The following is a 16,781-nucleotide window of genomic DNA, read 5'->3' on the forward strand; positions in this document are numbered from 1 at the left end:
TGCCCGGTCGCTGACTCGGCGAGACCGCCAGGCTTTCGCGCCAAAACTGTTTCCCCGACGCCCCCGGGCACCCCCACCACACCGGGTTCAGCCTGGATCCGCCGGCACCAAATTCGGCCCTAAATGGCAAAAAGTGGGCTTCTCGGGGCGCGACTGGGCTGATTTTTTGGCGTCGGCAATAAAATGGGCGTTGGGAGGGGGGCTTGTTGGGGGTGCGACTGGAGATGCTCTTAACCCTCATAGGATCCCTAAGAGAAACTCTAGCAGAGCAGCCACATCCCACCCGTAAAAAGCTTATACAGGCGGCTTAAAAAGTATTTACGGTACCGTGAGTACTCCAGTGGAACAGATACTGGAACTGTTCCATACCGAAGCCCTCACAGTATCGCAAATATTTTTGCGACAAGTATTAACACGATGATCTATAAATCAGATTGATGCATGAAATTCATAGAAATAAGGATGCTGAAGTGGTTCACATGAAAGAAATATGCCCTAGAGGCAATAATAAAGTTGTTATTTTATATTTCCTTATATCATGATAAATGTTTATTATTCATGCTAGAATTGTATTAACCGGAAACTAGATACATGTGTGAATACATATACAAAACACCGTGTCCCTAGTATGCCTCTACTTGACTAGCTCATTGATCAAAGATGGTTAAGTTTCCTAGCCATGGACATGTGTTATCATTTGATGAATGGGATCACATCATTAGGAGAATGATGTGATGGACAAGACCCATCTGTTAGCTTAGTATAATGATCATTCAGTTTTATTGCTACTGCTTTCTTCATGTCAAATACATATTCCTCTGATTATGAGATTATGCAACTCCCGAACACCGGAGAAATGCCTTGTGTGCTATCAAACGTCACAACGTAACTGGGTGATTATAAAGATGCTCTACAGGTATCTTCGAAGGTGTTTGTTGGTTGGAATATATCGAGATTAGGATTTGTCACTCCGAGTATCGGAGAGGAATCTCTGGGCCCTCTCGGTAATGCACATCATATGAAGCCTTGCCAGCAATGTGACTAATGAGTTAGTTACAGGATGATGCATTACAGAACCAGTAAAGAGACTTGCCAGTAACGAGATTGAACTAGGTATGAAAATACCGACAATCAAATCTCGGGAAAGTAACATACCGATGACAAAGGGAATAACGTATGTTAACATTGCGGTTTGACCGATAAAGATCTTCGTAGAATATGTGGGAACCAATAAGAGCATCCAGGTTCCGCTATTGGTTATTGACCGGAGAGGTATCTCAGTAATGTCTACATAGTTCTCGAACCCGTAGGGTCCGCACGCTTAACGTTCGATGACGATATGTATTATATGAGTTATGTGTTTTGGCGACCGAAGGTTTTTCAAAGTCCCCGATGAGATCACGGACATGACGAGGATTCTCGAAATGGTCGAGAGGTAAAGATTTCTATATTGGAAGGTAGTACTCGGACACCGGAAGGGTTCCGGAGTGTATCGTGTACATACCGGAGTACCATAGGGGTTACCGGAACCCCCCGTGGAAAAATATGGGCTATATGGGCCATAGGAGGGAGGCTAACTGACCCATAAGGGACTGGTGCGCCCCCACAAGGGAGGAGGACGAATTGGACTCGGGAAGGGGGCGGCACCCCCCTTTCCTTCTCCTACTCCCTCTCCTTCCCCCTTTCCCCCTCCACTAAAAGGAAGGGGGGAATGAATCCAACTAGGAGTCCAAGTGGGACTCCTCCCACTTGGGGTGCGCCTAGGGCCGGTGAGGGAGTCCCGGACTAGGGGGTGTCCGGATAGCCGAACTACCATCATCGGCCGGACTCCAAGACTATGAAGATACAAGATTGAAGACTTCGTCCCGTGTTCGGATGGGACTTTCCTTGGCGTGGAAGGCAAGCTCGGCGATACAGATATGTAGATCTCCTACCATTGTAACCGACTCTGTGTAACCCTAGCCCTCTCCAGTGTCTATATAAACCGGATGGCTTTAGTCCATAGGACGAACAACAATCATACCATAGGCTAGCTTCTAGGGTTTAGCCTCCTTGATCTCGTGGTAGATCTACTCTTGTAACCCACATCATCAATATTAATCAAGCAGGACGTAGGGTTTTACCTCCATCAAGAGGGCCCGAACCTGGGTAAAAACATCGTGTCCCTCGTCTCCTGTTACCATCTGCCTAGACGCATAGTTCGGGACCCCTACACGAGATCCGCCGGTTTTGACACCGACATTGGTGCTTTCATTGAGAGTTCCTCTGTGTCGTCACCGATAGGCTCGATGGCTTCTTCGATCATCAACGACGATGCAGTCTAGGGTGAGGCCTTCCTCCCTGGACAGATGTTCGTATTCGGCGGCTTCGCACTGCGGGCCAATTCGCTTGGCCAGCTGGAGCAGATCGAAGGCTACGCCCCTGGCCGTCAGGTCAGATTTGGAAGTTTGAACTTCACGGCTGACATCCGCGGGGACTTGATCCTCAACGGATTTGAGCCACAGCCGAGCGTGCTGTACTGTCACGATGGGCATGATTTAGCTCTGCCGCCGGACAGTACCCTGGAGGCCGCACTCGAAACCACTCCGATCTTCAATTCGGAGCCAGCTCTGCAAATCGAGGATGGATGCCTAGACACCGCCTCGGGGGCTGCAACCTCTACGGCGATAGAGCCGAACACTGACTTCGTCCCTCATAAAGCTCGTGACTCCAAGGTGCCGGACTCCTCGCCGGACTCCGAACCTCCCGTGCCTGCACCGATCGAATCCGACTGGGCTCCGATCATGGAGTTCACCGCAGCGGACGTCCCTCAACACTCACCTTTCGGTGACATCTTGAGTTCGCTAAAATACCTCTCGTTATCAGGAGAGACCTGGCCAGATTGTGGTCAGGATGGCTGGGATGCGGACGATGAAGAAATTCAAAGCCCACCCACCACCCACTTGGTAGCCGCTGTCGACGATTTAACTGACATGCTAGACTACGACTCCGAGGACATGGACGGTATGGACGAGGATGCCGGGGACGACCAAGAACCAGCGCCTAACGGGCGCAGGAAAGCCACCCCATCCCACAACGTATGCATGGTGGACACACCAAAAGGAAGCGACAATGAGGAAAAACGGGACGTGGCCAAGGACAACTCCCCCAACAGACAAACAAAGCAGCGAGGCAAGCGCCGCCCGAAGACCGGCATCGACAAAAACGGTACCCATATGGACCCGGCCCTAGAGCAGGGCGAAGCAGTGGACGACGCACACGTCAACAAGCAGCCAGCCGGACATGAACCGGACAAGCAACCCATCCCCGGCGAAGATGATCTCACATCACCAGAGCATATGAATCTCCATAACAGGCTCGTCACCACTGCAAGAAGTTTGAAGAAGCAAAAGCGGAAGCTCAAAACAGCGGAAGACACACTCAGAATGAGATGGAGCAAAGTACTCAACACCGCAGATAAATATGGCACTAGTCACCAGACAAAGAGCTACCCGAAGCGCAAGCTGTTGCCCGAATTTGACGAGGAGGCATTCGAGCCCCCGCAGTCAAAAAAGAAAGGGGCCGCCTGGCCGGATAGACGACCAGATGACAGGCCAAGAGCAACATGGGGCGCCACACACAAGCCGGCATATGATCAGCATAAAGATCTTCAGAAAAAGGATAACCCGCCCAGGTCTATCTATGGGCCAAAAAAGAAGACTCCAGGAAGTAACACAACCAGCCGAGCATTTGAAGACAACGGCACACCCAAATACAGGGGCGCCGCACACCCACTATGTTTTACCGACGAGGTACTGGATCATGGATTTCCAGCAGGATTTAAACCCATAAACATAGAGGCATACGAAGGAACAACAGACCCCGGAGTCTGGATTGAGGATTATATCCTACACATACACATGGCAAGAGGAGACGATCTCCATGCCATAAAATACCTTCCCCTCAAGCTCAAAGGGCCGGCCCGGCATTGGCTTAAAAGCCTCCCAGAAAATACGATTGGGAGTTGGGAAGAGCTTGAGGATGCGTTTCGAGCAAATTTTCAGGGGACTTATGTCTGGCTTCCGGATGCAGATGATTTAAGTCACATAACTCAACAGCCCAGAGAATCAGCACGCAAATTCTGGAACAGGTTCCTCACTAAAAAGAACCAAATAGTCGACTGTCCGGATGCTGAAGCCTTAGAAGCCTTCAAACACAACGTCCGAGACGAATGGCTCGCCAGACACCTCGGCCAGGAAAAACCAAGAACAATGGCCGCACTAACAAGTCTCATGACTCGCTTTTGCGCGGGGGAAGACAGCTGGTTGGCTAGATGCAGCACCAGCGACCCGAGTACATCCGAAATTAGGGATGGAAATGGGAAATCACGATGCAAAAAAGATCAGCGCCGGAACAAGGAGAATGGCCCAAATAGTACGGTGGTCAACGCCGGATTCAAAAGCTCTCGGCCGAACAACAAAACACTACCCTTAAAGGATAACAGTGACGAGCTATCCAACCTCAACAAGATTCTGGATAGACTATGTCAAATACACGGTACCTCCGGGAGGCCTGCAAACCATACCCATAGAGATTGTTCGATCTTCAAGTAGTCCGGCCGACTTAACACCGAACACAAAGGGCTCGACACACCAAGTGAAAGTGACGAAACCCAAAAGCAGCGCTCCGGAAACCAAAAGACTTTCCCATTAGAAGTCAAAACAGTGAACTCACTTCACGTGATAACATGCAGCGCGGCCCCTGCTATACCAGGACACCGTCCGCAGACTAGGGATAGAACCCACCAAAATTCGCTATAGCAAGCACTTCCTTCAAAGGAGTGACGCCAGGCCTTTTTAGCCAATTTTACAGGCTCTGTACCACTAGGGGTCGTGTTCGGTTCATCCGACAACCTCCGTCGCGAAAAGCTCACCCTCCATCGCCCCATTTAGCAGTAGCCCTTAAGCACTACTGGGGCGTGCAGCTTTCGCCCACTTTAATGCAATACCACATTACACGTCTCTTACGCTTAAAAATTCCCGGTCCACGTGGCATATTCTTAAGACTCCAGGTGTCTCTCGACCACGGAGAATGTGCGGCTGCCTAGACAGCCACACATTATTCCGACCTTGCAGGTCAAAGCCCCTAAAACAGGTCATTTAGACCTCGGACATGGTTAGACGAGTCCGGCGTAACTTAACAAGGGGCTTCCCAGCCGCATACCCCTTTTTTTAGGGGGCCGCGCGCATACATGATGAAAGCTAATAAAGCTCAACTTTCTTCATCTTCCAAATTATACTTTATTTTGATACACTTTTTGCACGATATTTCTTAGAAACTAAGTCCTTCTCTTTTACAGATGAAGCACGTGCTACACCCGTCCAGGATACAGCACAACAGAGACACAGGCGCAGACGTGCAGTAGGGACCCGTTGCAAGGATTCTTTTCAGATTAAGACCCTACGTAAACCTTTCTCACTGTCTCTTGTTGATAAACATCCCCCAGTTTCTTACCAGAGCCGAGGAGGAGGCTGGCGTTTTGGCATCGACCACGTCAGAAGTTCCCGCCTGTACCTGGACACTAGGGGCTTAGGGTGTTTATTCTGCCCAATATCATAAAGACCGAACACCTCAGGGAGTGTTCGGCGTCTCGAGTTAGGCGTTATATGCATCAGCTCCGAATCATGTCTTTGGTCAAATGTTGGGTTTGCCCGGCTCCTGTGTTTTGCTGCCTTATGTTCCGTATCATCGGCTAACGCGGCACCAGGAGAACTACTGCGATTGTGCCCCGGTTCAGCCGGGAGAGCACCTCAGTAGAGAAAGCCGAAAACTGACTGTCATGATATAGCGAGAGACTGGTCAACCACTCGATCGACCATTGGAATGTTTAGAATTCCTCCGCTTTGACGAAGGACCGCTTCCCGGTCAGGCACATACGCGCCCCAAGTTCGGAGAAGCGCGGTGCCATCAGGGGCTATATAGTAGCCCCACATTCGAGCTCCTATGGCTAAGTGAAAGTGATAAAGCATTATAGTCCGGTTGCCTAGTTTGCTATGCTATCACCTCCTTAAAAGGACCAAGACGTTGGATTAAGTGTGAAAAAGCGTTTTTCTTTTTGCAAACACCCCCGCACCATGTACGTGGGGGCTGAGGCCAAAGACTGCCATCTGTCAGATTATACATACATATACGGCCGCACAGGAGATAGTTCAATACTTGAACACACAAGTATAGAAATTCATTGCATTATAAACATGATCCTAGAAATCATACATGTCATTCAAACATAACATCTTTCGAGCACTGCGACTCTATTATACGAGCGCCCTGCAGGACTTCCTCAAAGTAATGCTCGGAAGGGAATCGGCTTTTGTCCGAACCCCGGGATGCAACAGCGGTGGCATCCATCTCCGCCCAGTATGTTTTACCACGGGCGAGATCCATCCGCGCACCTTCTATGCATGCCGACCGCTTCATCGCCTTAATATGCGGCACTGCCCCAAGGAATTGCTGCAACAAGCCAAAATAACTCTTTGGCTTGGGCCTTTTCGGCCACAGATGAGTTACCACATCCGTCATGGCCAGTCCGGACAATCTATTCAGCTCAGCCCACTCAACCAGCCGATCACTCAACGGAAGTGGATGCTCCATACTATGGAATTGAGACCAGAAAAGCTCTTCCATTTCATGATCCTCCTGGCTTCGAAAGTGCACGACTGTGTTAGCCGCACTCGCCGCCAAGTCCAGATAAGGATCCTCCACACCGTACAATCGGCCCAGCTGAGCATACTCCGGATCCGTGAACTTCCTACGCAGCATAAAGGGCTTTCCAGCCACAATGTCTCCGACCTGACACAGTTCCTCCTTCATAGCCCGCATCGCACTACGGGCATCCTTGGCCTCGGCATCGGCCTTCTTCAGGTCCTCTCGCTCCGCTCGGCGTTCTCCTTCAAGAACTTCCAGGCGGTCGGTAGCAACTCTTAATTTCATGGCCATTCCAGCCATCTCCTCCCTGCTTCGGCAGTGAGCAGCCTTCTCGGCTTCTAGCCCTTCCGCTGCCTTCAAGGCAGCCGCCTCGCTTTTTCTGGCTTGCTCCTTGGCCCGAGCAAGTTATGCTCGAAGGTCCTCCACAGCAGCAGCACCATCTGCATCTAAGCATACAATTTGCAAGGAATGGGCGTCAGCTCCCTTACTAACCAACCGCGGGGCAACCACATACCTTGTGACTCATCAAGTCGTCTATTGACCAGCGAGATGTCCGCATCTGCAGCGTCGAGTTGCTTCTTCAGCTCGGCAAATCCATCAGTCCGGCTGGCCACCGAATGTTCCGCCACCTGCATGGGAAAGGCGACAGTTAATAACTGAGATTACGATCCTAGGCACGCTGTCGTTTTCGACAGCATACCAAGTCTCGGGGGCTACTATCTATACAGGGCGCACTTCATGTGCAAAACTGCCAACAGGTATGTCATTTTTTGCGTACCTCAAATCCCGTCAGTAAACTTCCGATGGCCTCATACAACCCGGTTTCGGCGGACGAGATCCTCTCAATCACATCACCCATTAATGTGCGGTGATCTTCAGACATGGACGCCCTCTTAAGCAAATCCTGGAGCTCCACCGGCCGTACTCCAATGGGCACCGAACTCTCCGGTCCCGCCGGATTCAGGGAGACCCTCCGTGACGACACCTCAGGGTCGTCCGCCCCGCACGATGGGGCGGCAGATGAAGGCGTTTCGCTTTCCATCATCTCCGGACGAAGGTCTCCCGAAGATGAGATGTGCTGAGATGGGCTGGGATCCGAACTACAAGGTAAAAACTTCGTTACCTTTAGACATTAAGCAGGGGTGTCTGATAATTATAAAATCCCCCTTTTCACTTACGGCTCGTTAGAGGGCTGATTCCTCCGAGGAGATAGTACGGCCGGGGCGCTTTCTGGCGCAGGACCTTCCGGTACAGATTTCTTTCCCCGCTTTGAGGCCTTGGCCTCCGGGTCTTTGGAAGCGTTCCTCTTCTCCCCCTGGAAGGAGGGACTCTCGATTCCTCCCTTACTAAATGCCTCCTTGGCAGAGGTGACAGTTTCCCCGTGCTCCCCTTCGTTCTCATTCGAAGGTGCAACCTCCAACATTTTGATTAACACGGGATCCTGCGTGGTCTCAGGGAGGGGGGCCGGACACCGTATCAGTTTTGCTTGCGCTATCCACTCCTGTCCAGGGATAGCTGGTTAAAAGGCAAGCTCACGATAAATAAATGGATGGTGTGTCCGGACACAGGGCTACTTACTTGAGTATCCGGGCGATTGCAGCTTAGGCCAGCGTCCTCGGTCAATTTAGGATGCGCCTCTTGCGATCCGAAGAACAGTTTATACATCTCCATGGGAGTCAAACCCATGAAGTGTTGAAGAGCTCGCGGCCCCTCCGGATTAAATTCCCACAGGCGGAGGGGGCGACGTTTGCAGGGCAGTAGGCGCTGGATCAACGTGACCTGCACCACTGCGACCAGGTTGATCTCCCTTTCTTGGAGGCCTCGAATCCGGTCCTGCAACAGGGGGACATCTTTGGGCGGCCCCCAGTCACGCCCCTTGTTGACCCTTGACGTCAGCTGCTGTGGAGGGCCCGAGCGAAATACGGGCGGCGGCTTCTACCTGCTGCCCCGGGGAGCGGTGATATAAAACCACTCCTGTTGCCACAAGCCGAGCTCCTCTTGGAAAGAGCCCTTGGGCCATGGAGCTTCGGCCCTCTTGCTTATAACCGCCCCGCCGCACTCTGCCTGACCCCCCTCGATCATCTTCGGCTCCACGTTGAAGGTTTTGAGCCATAAGCCGAAGTGAGGGGTAGTGCGGAGGAAGGCTTCGCAAACGACAATGAATGATGAGATATGGAGGATGGACTCTGGAGCCAGGTCGTGGAATTCCAGCCCATAGTAAAACATGAGCCCCCTCATGAAGGGATCCGTCGGGAAGCCTAAACCCCGACGGAAGTGAGACGTGAACACGACGATCTCGCCAGGCTCGGGAGTTGGGATAACTTGCCCTCGGGCAGGAAGCCTATGCGAAATCTCGTAGGTTAAATACCTGGCATCTCTCAGCTTTAGCACGTCCTCCTCCATGACGGAGGAGGGCATCCACCGGCCTCGTAGATCAGGACCGGACATTGTCGAGGATTGAAGGTACCTGAATTCGGAGCCCTGGGTGTTGGAACTCAGGGAGAGGGGCGGATTCGATAGAGGATTGAATAAAAAGAACGGGCCTTGGTCTCATTATAAAGAGGAAGAATACCAAGAGCCGTCCCCGTGACCGTTTGGAACCCGCCTTCGATGGAGGGGGCGTGGCAACGGGCGCGGTTGGGTTACCCACGTCCGTATTAATGGGAATCCCGGAATAAGGGGAACACTATCTCTGCTTTGACAAGACGTGCCAAGGAAACTGCCTCGCTAAACACGCGGAGGTGGAACAACAAAAACAATTCGAGTAAAGGCTTGGAAGTGGTGTGACATTACACCACAGAATATGTCAGCAGATTGATCTTGTGTAATATTATTCTCTCTACGGTGGTATGTGGAATTTATTTTTGCAGAGCCAGACACTATCCTGGTGTTCACAATCTTCTATAAATTATTCGGAGGAGGAACCCATCTTGCAATGCCGAAGACAATATGCGCGCCAGACTCGTCGTCATTGAAGCCTGGTTCAGGGGCTACTGAGGGAGTCCCGGACTAGGGGGTGTCCAGATAGCCGAACTACCATCATCGGCCGGACTCCAAGACTATGAAGATACAAGATTGAAGACTTTGTCCCGTGTCCGGATGGGACTTTCCTTGGCGTGGAAGGCAAGCTTGGCGATACGGATATGTAGATCTCCTACAATTGTAACCGACTCTGTGTAACCCTAGCCCTCTCCGGTGTCTATATAAACTGGATGGCTGTCCATAGGACGAACAACAATCATACCATAGGCTAGCTTCTAGGGTTTAGCCTCCTTGATCTCGTGGTAGATCTACCCTTGTAACCCACATCATCAATATTAATCGAGCAGGACGTAGGGTTTTACCTCCATCAAGAGGGCCCGAACCTGGGTAAAAACATCGTGTCCCTTGTCTCCTGTTACCATCCGCCTAGACGCACAGTTCGGGACCCCCTACCCGAGATCCGCCGGTTTTGACACCGACAGCCGGCCTCCTCTCCCTCCCTCCTTTATATACAGGGGGCGCCCCTAGAAGACACACCAATTGCTCTTAGCCGTGTGCTGTGCCCCCTCCACAGTTTACGCCTCCGATCATATTCTCGCGGTGCTTAAGCAAAGCCCTGTGTAGATCACATCACCATCACCGTTAGCATGCCGTCATGTTGATGGAACTCATCTACTCCTTCAACCCTCTGCTGGATCAAGAATTCGAGGGACGTTGTTGAGCTTAACGTGTGCAGAACTCGGAGGTGTCGTACGTTCGGTGCTTGATCGAATAAGTCGAGAAGACGTTGGACTACATCAACCGCGTTAAGCTAACGCTTCCGCTTTCGGTCTATGAGGGTACGTGGACACACTCTCCCCCTCTCCTTGCTATGCATCTCCTAGGTAGATCTTGCGTGAGCGTAGGATTTTTTTTTGAAATTGCATGCTACGTTTCCCATCAGTGGCATCCGAGCTATGTCTATGCATAGATGATATGCACAAGTAGAACACAAAGAGTTGTGGGCGGTGATCGTCATACTGCTTACCACCAATGTCTTATTTTGATTTGGCGGTATTGTTGGATGAAGAGGCCCGGACCAACCTTACATGACCGCGTTCATGAGACCGGTTCCACCGACAGACATGCAACTAGTTTTGCATAAAGGAGGCTGGCGGGTGTCTGTTTCTCCAACTTTAGTTGAATTGAATTTGACTGCGGTCGGTCCATGTGAAGGTTAAAACAACAAACTTGATAAATCACCATTGTGGTTTTTGTGCCGTAGGTAAGTATGGTTCATGACAGAAGCCCGTAGTAGCCACGTAAAACTTGCAACAACAAAGTAGAGGACGTCTAACTTGTTTTTGCAGATCATGTTGTGATGTGATATGGTCAAGACATGATGTGATATACGTTGTTGTATGAGATGATCATGTTTTGTAAAAGTTATCGGCAACTGGCGGGAGCTATATGGTTGTTGCTTTGTTGTATGAAATACAAAAGCCATGTAATTGCTTTACTTTGTCACTAAGTGGTAGCAATATTCGTAGAAGCAATAGTTGGCGAGACGACCACGATGCTACGATGGAGATCAAGGTGTTAAGCCGGTGATGATGGAGACCATGACGTTGCTTTAATGATGGATATTAAAAGTATAAGATGATGATGGCCATATCATATCACATATTTTGATTGCATGTGATGTTTATCTTTATGCATCTTATTTTTCTTAGTACGGCGGTAGCATTATAAGATGACCCCTTACTAAAATTTCAAGGTATAAGTGTTCTCCCCGAGTATGCACCGTTGCGAAAGTTCTTCATGCTGAGACACCACGTGATGTTTGGGTGTGATAAGCTCTATGTTCAAAGAAAATAGGTGCAAACCAGTTTTGCACATGCGGAATGCTCGGGTTAAACTTGATGAGCCTAGCATATACAGATATGGCCTCAGAACACTATAGACAGAAAGGTCGAACGTGAATGATATAGTAGATATGATCAACATAGAGATGTTCACCATTGATGACTATTCCATCTCATGTGATGATCGGACATGGTTTAGTTGATTTGGATCACGTATCATTTAGATGACTAGAGGGATGTCTATCTAAGTGGGAGTTCTTAAGTAATATGATTAATTGAACTTTAATTTATCATGAACTTACTCCTGATAGTATTTGCAAATTATGTTGTAGATCAATAGCTCGCGTTGTAGCTCCCCTATGTTTTTGGATATGTTCCTAGAGAAAACTAAGTTGAAAGATGATAGAAGCAATGACGCGGTCTGGGTCCATGATCTGAGGATTATCCTCATTGCTGCACAGAAGAATTATGTCCTTGATGCACTGCTAGGTGACAGACCTATTACAGGAGCAGATACAGACGTTATGAATGTTTGGCAAGCTTAATATGATGACTACTTGATAGTTTAGTGCATCATGGTTTACGTCTTATAATCGGGACTTCAAAAAGTTTTGAACGCCACGGAGCATATGAGCTGTTTCGAGAGTTGAAATTGGTATTTCAAACTCATGCCTATGTCGGGAGGTATGAAACCTCTGACAAATACTTTGTCTACAAGATGGAGGAGAATAGCTCAGCTAGTGAGCATGTGCTCAGAATGTCTGGGCACTACAATCGCTTGAATCAAGTGGGAGTTAATCTTCCAGATAAGATAGTGATTGACAAATTCTCTAGTCACTATCACCAAGCTATTAGAACTTCGTGATGAACTATAATGTGCAAGTGATAACGGAAAAGATTCCCGAGCTCTTCACGATGCTGAAATCAATAAAGGTAGAAATCAAAAAGAGCATCAAGTGTCGATGGTTAACAAGACCACTAGTTTCAAGAAAAAGGGCAAAGGAAAAGAAAGGGAACTTCGAGAAGAATGGCAAGCAAGTTGCCACTCCCATGAACAAACCCAAAGCTAGACCCAAGCCTGAAACTGAGTGCCTCTACTGTAAAGGAAATGGTCACTGAAAGCGGAAGTTCCCCGAATACTTGCGGATAAGAAGGATGGCAAAGTGAACAAAGGTATATTTGATATACAGATTATTGATGTGTACTTTACTAGCGTTTGTAGCAACCCCTGGTTATTTGATACCGGTTCAATTACTAAAATTAGTAACTCGAAACATGAGTTGTAGAATGAACAGAGACTAGTTAAGGATGAAGTGACAATGTGTGTTGGAAGTGGTTCCAAGATTAATATGATCATCATCGCACACTCCCTATACTTTCGGGATTAGTGTTGAACCTAAATAAATGTTATTTGGTGTTTGCGTTGTCAGGACCCCGATTCCATGCCACACTGATCTAGCATCTAACACCTCATATCACTTCGCGGCCTCACGCACGGTATTCCCACGGGTGTCGCCTTACCATGCCCGGGACCGTTTGCGCCTTTTGGCACACGTATATGATAGTGTCGCTAGCATCCATATGACAAAGAACCCAGGATGACATGGCTAGTCGTGAACTCAAAGTGGCACTAACTTACAGGGACATGCATACATGACCCAACATCGAACGTGTCGGTCATCAGCGAGTGAATCTGGGCTGTAGCAACTGGGGTAGCAGGACTCTGGTAAATCGGGCTGTAGTAGGCTAACAGGACTCCGGTAGACACCACGTGACATTTCCTCGAAGGGACAGACACAGGAACGAAGAAGGACACATGCCGGCCAACCTAAGTGTTCCGGAGCAGTAGCAATCTACCAGGGCTTAGTGGAAGCACTAGGAGACATTTCCCGGTAAGAGAGGCTACTAAGGATAAACAAGTAGATAGTCAGATCCCACACATAGCAATACACATTAAACGTACGCATAACATGCAAGTATGTGTTGTACAACATGTCATCATAACATAACTCAACAACTCATATAGATAAGGTTCAAAGAGCCATCATAACATTATTACAAACAGGGGTCACATGACCCAACAGTCAGAGCAAACAAGCAATAGGCGGAAGCAATACATGTCTGAGTACAGACATCTACAAATGAAAAAGGCTGAAGAGCCTGACTATCTACAACATCCTATCAAGATCGTAGCTGAGGTACAAGCTACTTGTCGAAGTCCACGAGAACACTAGTAAGACCGAAGTCTCCGCTGCAAAAACATAAATAAAGCAACATGAGTACAAAGGTACTCAGCAAGACTTACATCAGATCCTATCATACATGCACTTGTATCAAGGGGTAATGTGGGGTTTAGTTGCAGCAAGCTAGCTTTGACTCTATGGCTATCCTGTTCTACGACTACCAGAACTTCTTTGAGGTGATATGGCGCACACGAGTCCACTAATCACCACACAATACACTACTATGGATTCATCCCCGTCTCCTTAGGAGAAGGCCATCCATAGCACTCACACTTGTCTTGAGCATTTTATAGTATCCACTTCAAGTTATCTATGTACCATGTAAGCATCCAAGAAGTCCATAACCGCGGACCCGGCTATTCGAATAGATCATGTTAACCCTGCAGGGGTGTACTTCTTCACACATGCTCTCACCACTTACCGCCATGCACACGTCATGTATCTCGGCAACCTTCAAGCGCAAGCCTGGCGAGGGTGTCGGCCACGACCTGACTAACCACACAAGACTCTAATCCAGGTTTATCGCCTATTCGGATTCCATCCGCAAGGACATCCGGCCGGGGTGTCGCTCACGGCCCCAAATGATGTGTGCAGGGTTCGCAAGCCCACCTCGTCAGATGGATCTACGCTTGGTACACCGTGCCACTTGTGCCTAGTCTGTCCCAAGCCCACCTGGTCGGGTGCCACTTGGTAGACTACTAACACTACCTACAAACACCAGAAACTAGTTGCGACTCCTGGACATAGATCAAGTTGGTTAATAAGTCGAGAGGGCTTGGAGCGCCCGGAGCCCAATGTGTGGTAGTATCGAGTCATTGGACAACATACATAGAACTCGGTGCTTAAGGATGGTTCCAGTGAGACAACCCACCAAGTACTCCTACATGGCCTCTCACCGCTACCTTTTCCAAATCGTGTTCACACACTTAACTCTCAGCACCAGAACATATCGTTACACTCCAATTCATTCCCAATGAATCAGACCTGACACAACTCTAAGCAATAGCAGGCATGGCATGGTAGGAACACAACATGGCTCAATCAACTCCTACACATGCTATTGGGTTTCAACTATTTACTGTGGCAATGACAGGTCATGCAGAGGAATGGGTTCAACTACCGTAGCACAAAGTAGCAGTTGAAACATTGTTGTCCTAATGCAATAACTGAGAGCAGGAGCGAGAGAGTAGGATTGTATCAGAATGAACAAGGGGGTTTGGTTGCCTGGTATATCAACAAGGAAGGCACTGCTCCTCAGACAGGTACTCTGGAACGCTCTCCGGAGCAGGACCTATCGAGAAGGAACGGTGTCGGCAATCAATACACAAGCATATGCAACAATATGATGCATGAACATGGCATGTAGATGTGATGCTGATTAAGCTAATGCAACTAGCTTTTATTTGGGTGAAATCCATTTGAACCAAAGATTCAAATGCATCACCAAAATAAGCTCTTTATATAAGCCATTTAGAGTTTCACTTATAGTAGGTATAAGTTGGTTTGTCATGGATGAAACTAGAACAGATGGATAGATTGCATTTTTCTGATAATTTTTCATATATAAATTATTTTAATCTGAGTTACGGTTGAATTTCTATGATTTTTTGAAGTTTGTAACAATTCCTGGAATTTCCTGATTTAATATAAATCCAGAAAATAAATAATTGCGTCAGCACTGCGTCATGATTGCGTCAGCAAGTCAACAACGCTGACTGGTCAAACCTGACATGTAAGGGCCACATGTCAGTGACACGGGTTAAACAGGGGGGTTAAATTAGCTTAATTAAAGATTAGGGGGCACTGGGGCCCACATGTCAACGTCAGGGGTTAGGTTAGTTGGTGATTAGCTTAAGCTAATCACCTGACGGCGGGGTCCACCTGTCAGGCCGGCGAGGTCGTCGCCGGCGACCATGGGACAAGGCCGTGTCCGCGTTACAGGCCACGGGGCGTCGGCTAAGGGCACCGGGGCGTAGCCCGGGCTCTCGCACATCTGGTGGGGCAGGAAGGAGGAGGAGGGGTGGACGGAGCTCGCTGGAGCGGAGCTCAGGGCGGCGGCCGGAGCATGGCTTCGAGTGGGCGCGTGACTACGGCGCACGGGGAGGTAGGAGAGGAGGGGGGAATGACAGCGGGGCTCACAGCGGGCCGGCGGGCGTCGTCGGAGAGCTCGGAGAAGGCTGGAGTCGGCGGGGCGGCGAAGACGATCTTCGGCGACCGGAGATGAAGACGACGGCGTCGAGGACAAAGCGGAGCTCGCCCGGGTTGCTTGGCTCGGTGAGGAGGGAGAGGGGGTCGCGGCGGAGCTGTCGAGCATGTCGGGGAGGTGCGGCAGTGGGCGAGGCCACGGTGGCTGTGGACGGCGGCGACGGTGATCTCGGCCATGAGAGAGAGAGAGAGCGAGGGAGAGGAGGGGAGAGAACTGGGGAAGAGTGAGAGGGTCCGGGGGGGCACGTGGTGAAGTACGGGGCATCTAGACGACGGGAGGGAGAAGCAGGAGGTGGCGGAGACGTGGCGCGGCTGCGGCATGCCGGCCACGCAGCTGCTTTGGGCGAGGGGGAGGAAGACGACAGAGGAGCCAGTGGGCCGGGCTGCTGCTGGGTTGGCCACTTGGGCCGCCAGGTGGCTGCAGAGGTAAGCACATGTAGGTTTTCCATTTCTTTTTCTTTTCTATTTTTCTGACATTTGTTTTGATTTAGTAATATTACTAAATAATTTTATTTACTTATGCCAATTTTTATAGGAACTAGTGGTACTATTCCAGAGCTCCTCAACAAATGGCATAATTTTTGGACATATATTATATATATAACAAATATATATCCAATGCAAATATTTATGCATTAATTCCAAATGCCCAAAATAAATACTTATGGGCTCTTAAAAATATTGGTTTGATTTTTATCTCTGTTCAATATTTTCTGAGAGCAACATGAGCATTTTCTTGGACCTTTTTGGAGCAATTTTTATTTGGGTCATTTCCAAAAATGATTCTGAGGGTTTCACAAATCCCCATTTCAAAACTAAATGG

The sequence above is a fragment of the Triticum dicoccoides genome, chromosome 2B (genome assembly GCF_002162155.2).
Source record: "Triticum dicoccoides isolate Atlit2015 ecotype Zavitan chromosome 2B, WEW_v2.0, whole genome shotgun sequence".
Lineage (NCBI taxonomy): Eukaryota > Viridiplantae > Streptophyta > Magnoliopsida > Poales > Poaceae > Triticum > Triticum dicoccoides.